The 10330-nt window shown below is 32.5% G+C and overlaps 1 pseudogene; it reads right to left on the reverse strand.

The window, feature by feature from the left end:
- The window catches only part of LOC139872248 (110 kDa U5 small nuclear ribonucleoprotein component CLO-like), a 171426-nt pseudogene extending 161468 nt beyond the window's left edge, over nt 1–9958 (reverse strand).
- Nucleotides 9959–10330: the final 372 nt, after the last annotated feature.

Consider the following 10330-nt stretch of genomic DNA (forward strand, 5'->3'; position numbering starts at 1 on the left):
TATATATATATATATATATATATATACACATATGCACATATTTTCTTACAAACAAAGGTTCGTGAATCGTCGGGAATAGTCAAAGGGTAATTGATTACTTGAATATAGTTTCCAATATTTTTGAGACTCAACATTACAGACTTTGCTTATCGTGTCGAGATCATATAAAGATCAAGTTTAAATTTGGTCGGAAATTCCCGGGTCACTACAATCATAAAAGCCTCCAACACATCTTTGATAAGAAGCAACTAAATATGAGACATCGTCGATGGATCGAGATGCTGAATGACTATGATTGTGAACTTCGTTATCACCCTGGCAAGGCTAATGTTGTAGCTGACGCTTTGAGCCGAAAGGAGAGGATGGCACCTCTTCGTGTTCGGGCACTGAACATCACCATTCATTCGAACCTCAACAGCCAGATCCGAGCAGCCCAAGATGAGGCTCTCAAGGAGGAGAATATATCTCATGAATACTTGAACATTCTCGTTTCTCGATTCGAAGTTAAGGAAACTGGACTCCGATGCTATGCCAGAAGAATTTGGGTACCTCGTTATGGAGATCTACGGAACCTTATATTAGATGAAGCCCACAAGTCGAGATATTCGATTCACCCAGGAGCCGGTAAAATGTATCATGATCTCAAGGAACAGTATTGGTGGCCTAATCTTAAGAAGGACGTTGCAACATATGTCGGTAAGTGTTTGACTTGCTCGAAAGTTAAGGCCGAACATCAGAGGCCTTCTGGGTTATATCAACACCCGGAAATCCCACAATGGAAGTGGGAAAGGATAACAATGGATTTCATTACGAAGTTACCAAAGACGGTGGGCGGATACAATACCATCTGGGATATTGTTGACCGTCTCACTAAATCTGCACACTTCTTAGCCATGAAGAAAACGGATACGATGGAGAGACTCGCTCAACTATACATAAAGGAGGTTGTATCTCGTCATGGTGTGCCCTTATCGATCATCTCAGATCGCGATCCCCATTTTACTTCCAGCTTTTGGCGTTCTTTGCAAGAAGCCTTGGGGACTCGTCTCGACATGAGCACTGCGTATCACCCGCAGACCGACGGACAAAGCGAATGCACGATTCAGACTTTGGAAGACATGTTGCGTGTATGTGTCATTGATTTCGGAAAGGCTTGGAAAAGGCATTTGCTGCTAGCCGAATTCTCTTACAACAACAGTTATCATTCGAGTATTAATGTCGCACCTTTTGAAGCGTTGTATGGCCGCAAATGCCGATCTCCTATTTGTTGGGCCGAGGTAGGCGAAACGCAAATCACCGAACCCGAGATAGTCCACGAAACAACTGAGAAGATTGTCCAAATTCAAGCGAGACTCAAGACGGCTCGTGATCGCCAAAAGAGTTATGCCGACCTTAAACGTAAAGACTTTGAATTCAACATGGGTAACCGTGTAATGTTGAAGGTCGCGCCTTAGAAAGGTGTGATCCGTTTTGGAAAACGTGCGAAGCTCAACCCTCGATACATTGGTCCTTTCAAAATCTTGGAGCGTGTTGGACCCGCAGCTTACCGTTTGGATCTTCCAACTCAATTGAGCTCAGTTCATCCTACCTTTCATGTATCAAATCTGAAGAAGTGTCTTGCTGAACCGGAACATGTCATACCATTGGAGGAACTTGCAATCGATGACAAACTCCACTTCATGGAAGAGCCTGTCGAAATTATGGACCGTGAGGTCAAAACTTTGAAACACAACAAGATTCCGATCGTCCGAGTACGATGGAATGCCAAACGAGGACCTGAGTTTACCTGGGAACGAGAGGATCAAATGATGCAGAAGTACCCTCACCTTTTCCCAACTCCTCCATCTACCTCAGCTTAAAATTTTGGGATGAAATTTTCTTTAACAGGTGGGTAATGTAACGACCCTGGATTTTCCAACGTATATTTATTAATATTTATTATTAATACTTGCGTTTTATTAAATGTATTTTTATACATTTACTTGTTAACGTAATTGACTTTACATGTCCCGAATTTGTCTTGTGACACACGTACTTTACACGAATAATATTTCGAATATTATTTACGCTCATGATTAATTATTATTAATCATTTTTAATTAACTAATGTTACTAGTTAATTACTTGGGCTTTATTTATTTAATTTGTTACTTACTTGGACTTGGGCTTTTATTAATGTACATGGACTTGGAAGCCCAACCTACTTTCTTAATGGACTAATTAGCCCAACATTATGCGAATGACTTATTAAGGTTTAAACTTGGATTAATTAACTTAAGTATGAAGAGACTTGTCACAAGCATGCTTGCACCAAGCTCCCATGCAACTTAACTTTAATCCATTTCAAGCTTTCACCACCTCCCAACACAAGAAAGTAAGCCATTGACTTCCCCTTTGTGTAGTGACCCGGAAATTTCCGACCAAATTTAAACCTAATTCTTAAATGATTTCGATACGATAAGCAAAGTTTATTAAACCAAGTCCCAAAACGTTTAAACTATTTTCACGAATGCATTTAACCTTTGACTGTCCTCAACGATTCACAGACAATTGTTTGTAAATAAATATGTATACATATATGAATATAAATGTAAATATATATAATAAATTGAAACTATAAATATAAAATTTAACACTTGAATTAGATATTTAAAATAGAATACAAGATAAGTAAGTGTAATTAAAAATTAATCTATATAAATATAAATTAAATTATTGGTATAATTATTATCAAAAGTATATCATGATATATATAAAAATTATAAATGATAAAAAAAAAGAGAATTCAATAAAAATTATTATTATATAATATATTGTATGATTATTAAATATTGCATAGTTAATAATATATAAACTACAAATTTAGATATAGTATCATATCAATATTATTATTACTCTCACTATTATTTAGATTAATATTATTATTTGTACTAATATAATATACATGATATAGATATGAAATATATGAATTTCTACAGTATTATTATTACTATCAATAATAATATTAGCATTATAATCAGTATTATTATTATTCATATTATTGTTATCATTATCTATATCATAATTACTAGTAAGATTACAAATTTAATTATTATTAATGATTAAATATTATTATTATTATCTTTATCAAAATTATTATTATTAATAACATTACCATCATTATAGTTATTATTACTAAAAATTAATACATAAATTATTATCAGCAATAATAAAATTATTATAATTTTTATAATATCATTATTATTTATTAATAAAATAAATATTATTATTAGTAATAGATTTATTAATTATTTTTATTATTTATATAAACCATAAAAATCAATAATAATTATAAGATTTCAGTATCATGTATCCATCAAGCTACATTACGTTTTTTGTTTCTGTCCCAATTTGTTATATATTATTTTCCATCGTACGAATATTTGGATTTAATAAATTTATTTTTATTTATTTTGTCCGTGAGTGAATGAACTGTCAAAAATCAATTTCTATATAATCAAACGAATTGAGCAATGAGTTGGGTTAAATCATTCGGCTTTTACATCATCTATATCAACTATCAGTTCCAACCAACTCCAAGTGTCGAATTTAAAACAGAAAAATACTTAGTAAACCGTCGTTCTCTGTTTTGGGTTCATATTTCCAATTATACGATTTTGAAACAAATTTCAAATTGTGTTAATACAGATATGTTAGGAATATTTCATTCAAACTATCTGGATGTTTTCAATTGCCAATTTTTAGTATTGAGTCCTAATTTTTGAGTCAAAGTTTATAACTCAAAAAGTCAAAATTTGTTCTATGATTAAATTCGAATCATCTGTTGCAAATAAAGTTAAATTGATAATTTATAATGTTTATATGAATCATTTACAACACAATTTATGTTATGATCATTTTCTAAAACAACCTTAATTGCGAAATCAATTTTTGAGTCTATTTTTTTTTTCTCGAACAGCATGCTGTTCTTTCTGTTTTTTTTTTCTTTTTTATTATTTTTATTTTTTTTGTTTTTTTTCTTTTGTAGTAATAAACTTATATCAAAGATTATTTATATTATCTAGTGAATAATCTAAATAAGCTAAGTAAGTGAATTGAGTGGGTTTTTTTTTTTTGATCTCTGATCGAATAACAAATTGAGGAAGAAGAAGGGAAACACTTTACATGGGTTAAATAGATTTGGATATAGAGTTTACTCAGAAAATGGGCATAGGCCAGATGGTTTAGGGGAGTGTTGATGGTTCGAGAGGTCTTGGGTTCTATTCTAGGCTTGGACAATGTTTTTTTTTAAAGCTTCTCCAAAGGTAGTCTTATGTTTTATTATTATAATTATTATTATTATTATTATTATTATTATTATTATTATTATTATTATTATTATTACTAATTATTATTCTTATTATTGTTATTTGTAATATTATCATTAGTTATAGTTATTATTATTATCACATGTATTATAATAATTTTAATGTTAAAATAAGTATTAGTTATCATTATTATGATTAGAATATTATTATTATTATTATTAAGTATCTGAAATATTGTTAATAAGTATTATGAATGTTAATTATTACTGTCATTACCGTTAATATATGTAGTAGTTACCAACTATTATTATCGTTAACATAACTCCAACTACAATTATAATAATTATTATTATTGTCATTACTAATAATATTATTATCAAAATAGGTATTAATATTAAATAATATGATTATTTATATTATCTTTATTAAATTTCAAAAACTATCATTTTAAAGCAAATAAATATTTTGTACATAAACTATATTATATATACTACGCTTATATTAAAACTTCACATAACTATATATATATAACCTACTAAAATTATTTATATAAACACTTACAAACAACAAATTATCGATTTTTAAATATAATATTAAAAAAGTATGTATATGAACATATTAATACAACTATAAAAAAAATATTAACCATTTGAATTTACATACAAATTAAAAATATATGTATTAATATAAAAATAATGTAATTAATAAATTATATATATATATATATATATATATATATATATATATATATATATATATATATATATATATATATATATATATATATATATATATTCATTCGAATATGATTATATGTATTAATGAATATACAAATGATTTAGGTTCGTGAATCCGAGGTCAACCCTGCATTGTTCAGTTGTTTAATGTCGTTATATGTATTTTTACTACAAAATACATTAGGTGAGTTCATTTAACCCCTTTTTACTCAATACATTTTTGGGCTGAGAATACATGCAAATGCTTTATTAACTGTTTTACAATATTTATATGCGTGAGTTTCATTTGCTCCCTTTTTAAATGCTTTTGCAATATATATTTTTGGGACTGAGAATACATGCGCTATTTTTATAACTGTTTTACGAAATAGACACAAGTAATTGAAACTACATTATATGGTTGAATTATCGAAATCGAATATGCCCCTTTTTATTAAGTCTGGTAATCTAAGAATTAGGGAACAGACACCCTAATTGACGCGAATCCTAAAGATAGATCTATCGGGCCCAACAAACCCCATCCAAAGCACCGGATGCTTTAGTACTTCGAAATTTATATCATGTCCGAAGGAGGATCCCGGAATGATGGGGATATTCTTATATGCATATTGTGAATGTCGGTTACCAGGTGTTCAATCCATGTGAATGATATTTTTGTCTCTATGCATGGGATGTATGTTTACGAGAAATGGAAGTATGAAATCTTGTGGTCTATTAAAATTATGAAATGATTATTTATGTTAAACTAATGAACTCACCAACCTTTTGGTTGACACTTTAAAGCATGTTTATTCTCAGGTATGAAAGAAATCTTCCGCTGTGCATTAGCTCATATTAGAGACATTACTTGGAGTCATTTATGGCATATTTTAAAAGACGTTGTATTCGAGTCGTTGAGTTCATCAAGATTATTATTAAGTCAATGATAGTTAGATGTATTATGAAATGGTATGCATGCCGTCAACTTTTGATGTAATGAAATATTGTCTTTTCAAAAACGAATGCAATGTTTGTAAATGTATCATATAGAGGTCAAGTACCTCGCAATGTAATCAACTGTTGTGAATCGTTTATAATTGATATGGACTTCGTCCGGATGGATTAGGACGGGTCCTTTCACTTTGAGCCCATGGCCGATTGTTTTGGGAGCTTGGGAGGGGAGTTCCATTTTCAAACTTTGTTACTTATTTACTTGTATCTTATTTCATTTTTCACACACACTTACTTGCATTTTCATTTCTCTCATCTTTTCTCTCTACTTTGTAAGTAAACAAGCTTTATTCTTCTTCTTCTTTTCCTTTAAAAACCGAAACATACATCATCATCATCAATTTACTTCTTGCTTGTTTTGTTACTTGATTATTGTTTGTTGTTATTAAAGATCAAACTTCCTAGTTTGCATCTCCATGAATCTTGCTTTCTTCAATCTTTTGTTTGATGAAGAACTAAGAACAAGAACCTAAACTTGTTAGTTTATGGTTCTACATTTAAATGTTTTCAAGATTTAAAGTTCATAAGTTTCATAATCATACTTGTGTTCATGTTTTGTAGACTTAAATCCTAAGATCCAAACCTTGTTTTGAATCTTCCTAAGTATGAAACAAACATGAACATAATACTTGTAGATGATTTTCCATTTAGATCTCATCTTAATCCGAGTTACGGTTTAGGATTTATGGCCATCCGAAAGTCACTATACCCTTTTAACGTTGTGGTGAAATTTCTGACCTACTCGCACTTAAACTGTCACCACGGTCAAACAAAGACTAGTTTGGTTTTGCAAATTGGTCAGCCTTTAGGGGACTCATATACGGATCCATGGCCACTGGTCTCACCTCATTTCAGTTTGTATATAGGTCGTGGCGACTGAACGAAGTCAGCCTTTATTTCAAACTCTATTCTTAATTGAAACTTACTTTACACTTTTTGTTTAATGATGAATGATGATGGTACTTAAGACCTAATTTACATACTTTTAAACCTTTGGGAACGATTTACTGACTTAGTAACTTTTAACTTAGGTTGAGGACCTTTCGGACCAACCACTTGCTTACTATTCCCGCGTATCGACTTTTACTACTTTCCACTGTGAGTTATAGCATCCCCTTTTTACTTTAACTATTTTGGGACTGAGAATACATGAGCATTTTACGTTTTACATACTAGGCATGAGTACTTAAACTTTATATATGTGTGGGTTATACAACGGCATAAACTTTCCCCTTAGCTCGGTAACGTTTAGTCATTGGTCTTTGAACCGGTGAACGCAAATCTTAGATATGGATCCATAGGGTTTGACATCCCTACTCGGGCTAGTAGCGCTAGCATTTAACGGGTGTTTAATACTTCGTAAACATACGCACTCGCCAAGTGTACTTTTAGGGGGTGTTATTTACGTTAAGTTAGTTACCAAGTGCCTACGGTTATACATATACTTTTCATACTGTTTTAAAACACTAAAATCTCGTGGCCTACCTTATATTACTGTTATACTTAAACTATAGCTCACCAACCTTTGTGTTGACGTTTTTAAGCATGTTTTTCTCAGGTGCTTAAGGTTTGATTGCTTCCGCTGTAGTTGCCATGCTTTGTAGACTCCCGCTGCGCTTATTAGAGATTTCTTCGCATGAAACGTTTATTTGCATTCAAACTATGTTACTTTTGAAACAATGAATTTGTAACGACCATTAGGTCACGTACTATTATTATCGCCTTCTATTCGTAGAGGCACATTATCGTATGTTAAACATTTGGCGTTGGTTATGACATCACCTTTTCTTATGAATGCAAACTTATTTTAAAACAGCATATAGTGTTTGACCTTGTAATGATCCTGTTGTTGATGATCCGTACACGATGGTTTTGTACGGGGCGTCACATCAAATCAACCCGAATAACAAGAACACCTTGAAGATCTTGATGAACACGAAGAACAAGCTTGAAGATCACTTGAAAACTTTGAAGATGGTGGTGGTTGGTGTCTTGGCCGAAAATCCAATAGAGAGGGAGAGGGAGTTTGTGATTTTTGAGAGAGAATTGTGAGAATGATTTGGTACAAGAATTGCTTTAGCCTAGGTCTCTATTTATAGGTGAGGTTAGAAAATTCTAGAATTAGGGTTTAGGTTAAGAGAACTTAGGGAACAAGTTTGGGTTTGCATGGGAGGTGATGGTGGCCGAATTTTAAAGGGCAAAAGGGTCATTTTACCCCTTAAATTTTCGGCTAGGGTTTTAAGGAAGGAGTTTGGAACTTTTTCGTTTTAGTCCTTGTACTTTAGATTAGCTCAATTAGCTCATTAAAGGTTCTAATTTAATTGTTTGAATGCAACAAGTTTTAGAGCATTATATTTTGTTCACAAAAGTTAATTAGCTTATTATTTACATCTTTTATTGACTTGTCAGTTATTGTACAAAGTTAATTAATATGTTTTATAATTCTTAATACTTAACAATTATTGATTAAAGTTTAATTATTAAGTTTTAATTATATTATTTGGGCATTTAATATTGAAAATATATAGAATGGAAAAATAAGGGTCGTTATACTAATGGCACTACCGGCTCCATGGTTCATACCATAGCACACAAATAAATACACTATATACGTATACGTATAATTATTCCACTCACCTTGTATCCAAAACGAAGGTAAGCCAACAAGCTCTTCAACCGTCAATGAAATCACCTATTACATTAACATAAAATCAACACTTATCTAAATGGGACTCTAAACCCGCCCAAATAGACACCCATTGCAAATGTTCACCCTTTGCACTCACAACGCCAATCATAGGCCTAAATCACCAATAATCACTAAAAATAGTGACCATGGCATTAAATCATCCAACTACACACCACTAGGTCATTCAAAACTCGTAAGACCCATTTCAAGGTCAACACACCCATTTGGGTCATCCACAACCCAAATAACACCCATTCACCCAAACACAAGGTGTGCTAGTGATTTAACTAACCATTCAAGACCCATAAATACCAAGTATCACTTTAAAACCCCAGGTTAGTCATTCTTGGGTTCTTATGACTCAATCATACCCAAAAACCCCCAAATTGCCAACAATGGGTTTTATGTTCACCTTTGACCCAAACCCTAACCCTTAAACAATCAATGGTAAAGAAAAATCAAGGTTAGGACATACCACCACAATCAAAACGTAGCTAGTGACCAGATGAACAACTTTAAAACTCGTGCTTTGACCCGAATCAAGCTTCTTCCTCCTTGATTTGAGCCTTCTCTCTCTCAAAAGGGTTTTCTCTCACTAGAATTGAAGTGGAGAGGATAAGGTTGGTGAATGTGAAATTATGAGCCAAACCAGCCTTCTAATGGCCATAAACTCGGCCTCAAGTGAAAAGTCCAAACTACCCCTCTTTTAAATTAAAATAAAACAAAAGAATTTCCACCAGACACTAGCCGCGCCGCGGCCTACGCTGAAAATTGAAGCCGCCAGCTGCCATATATATACAATATGTACATTTCGAACTTGGGTCTTACAAAGATAAACCTAACAGAAACTGAGTCGATACATACGTCGATGAATCTCTAACACCGACTTCAAACTTAATATCCCTAACAGGCTTAATAATCGGTAACTCAAGTGGTTGTGCATCTTCATCTATAACTACTGTTTCCACTTCTTCACCATAAACCTCTTCAGCAGTCGGATAATACTTCTTATCCTCTGCAAGATAAATTTGGTTTTCCATATCGACATCATCGGCAGTCGTCATCCAACCGTTATGCCCAACGCCAACAGCTCCATTTTCCTCATCGGATTCAGCCCGATCATTATCCGGCTGTAACGTGAGATCTTCATTGTCCTCATCTCCATCACTCTCTTGATCGGATTCGATTTCCGGTCCAATGTAGTTTCCAAACTCATCATATAAACTGTCATCCATCCTGTTTTCAGCAAAACCTAACAGTACAACAATCCACACTTTCAATAGGCATCTAGTATTACAAAATATATAATTGAAGCACAAATTAATATCATAGAGTGTAAAAATTAGTGTAATTCAAATTAGGTTTCGCGATTTAGGTTTTTATATTAGATGTATAGATAAAGGAAAATTACATAGAGTTGTAAGTTTAACTGAAAATATACAAATGTATATGCATATATATGTGTACGGAAGTAAGAAGAAAGCTAACCTGAAGATTCAATGAACAGAGTGCCGGTGGCTGGCCGGAATAAGGATTTGGAAGAGAAAGGGTTTAGGATGTATGAGGGTTCAGATTCGAAGCACTTTTTTACTCCAATTGGGCGGGTG

This window comes from Rutidosis leptorrhynchoides, chromosome 10, assembly GCF_046630445.1.
Source record: "Rutidosis leptorrhynchoides isolate AG116_Rl617_1_P2 chromosome 10, CSIRO_AGI_Rlap_v1, whole genome shotgun sequence".
In the NCBI taxonomy this organism is placed as follows: Eukaryota; Viridiplantae; Streptophyta; class Magnoliopsida; order Asterales; family Asteraceae; genus Rutidosis; species Rutidosis leptorrhynchoides.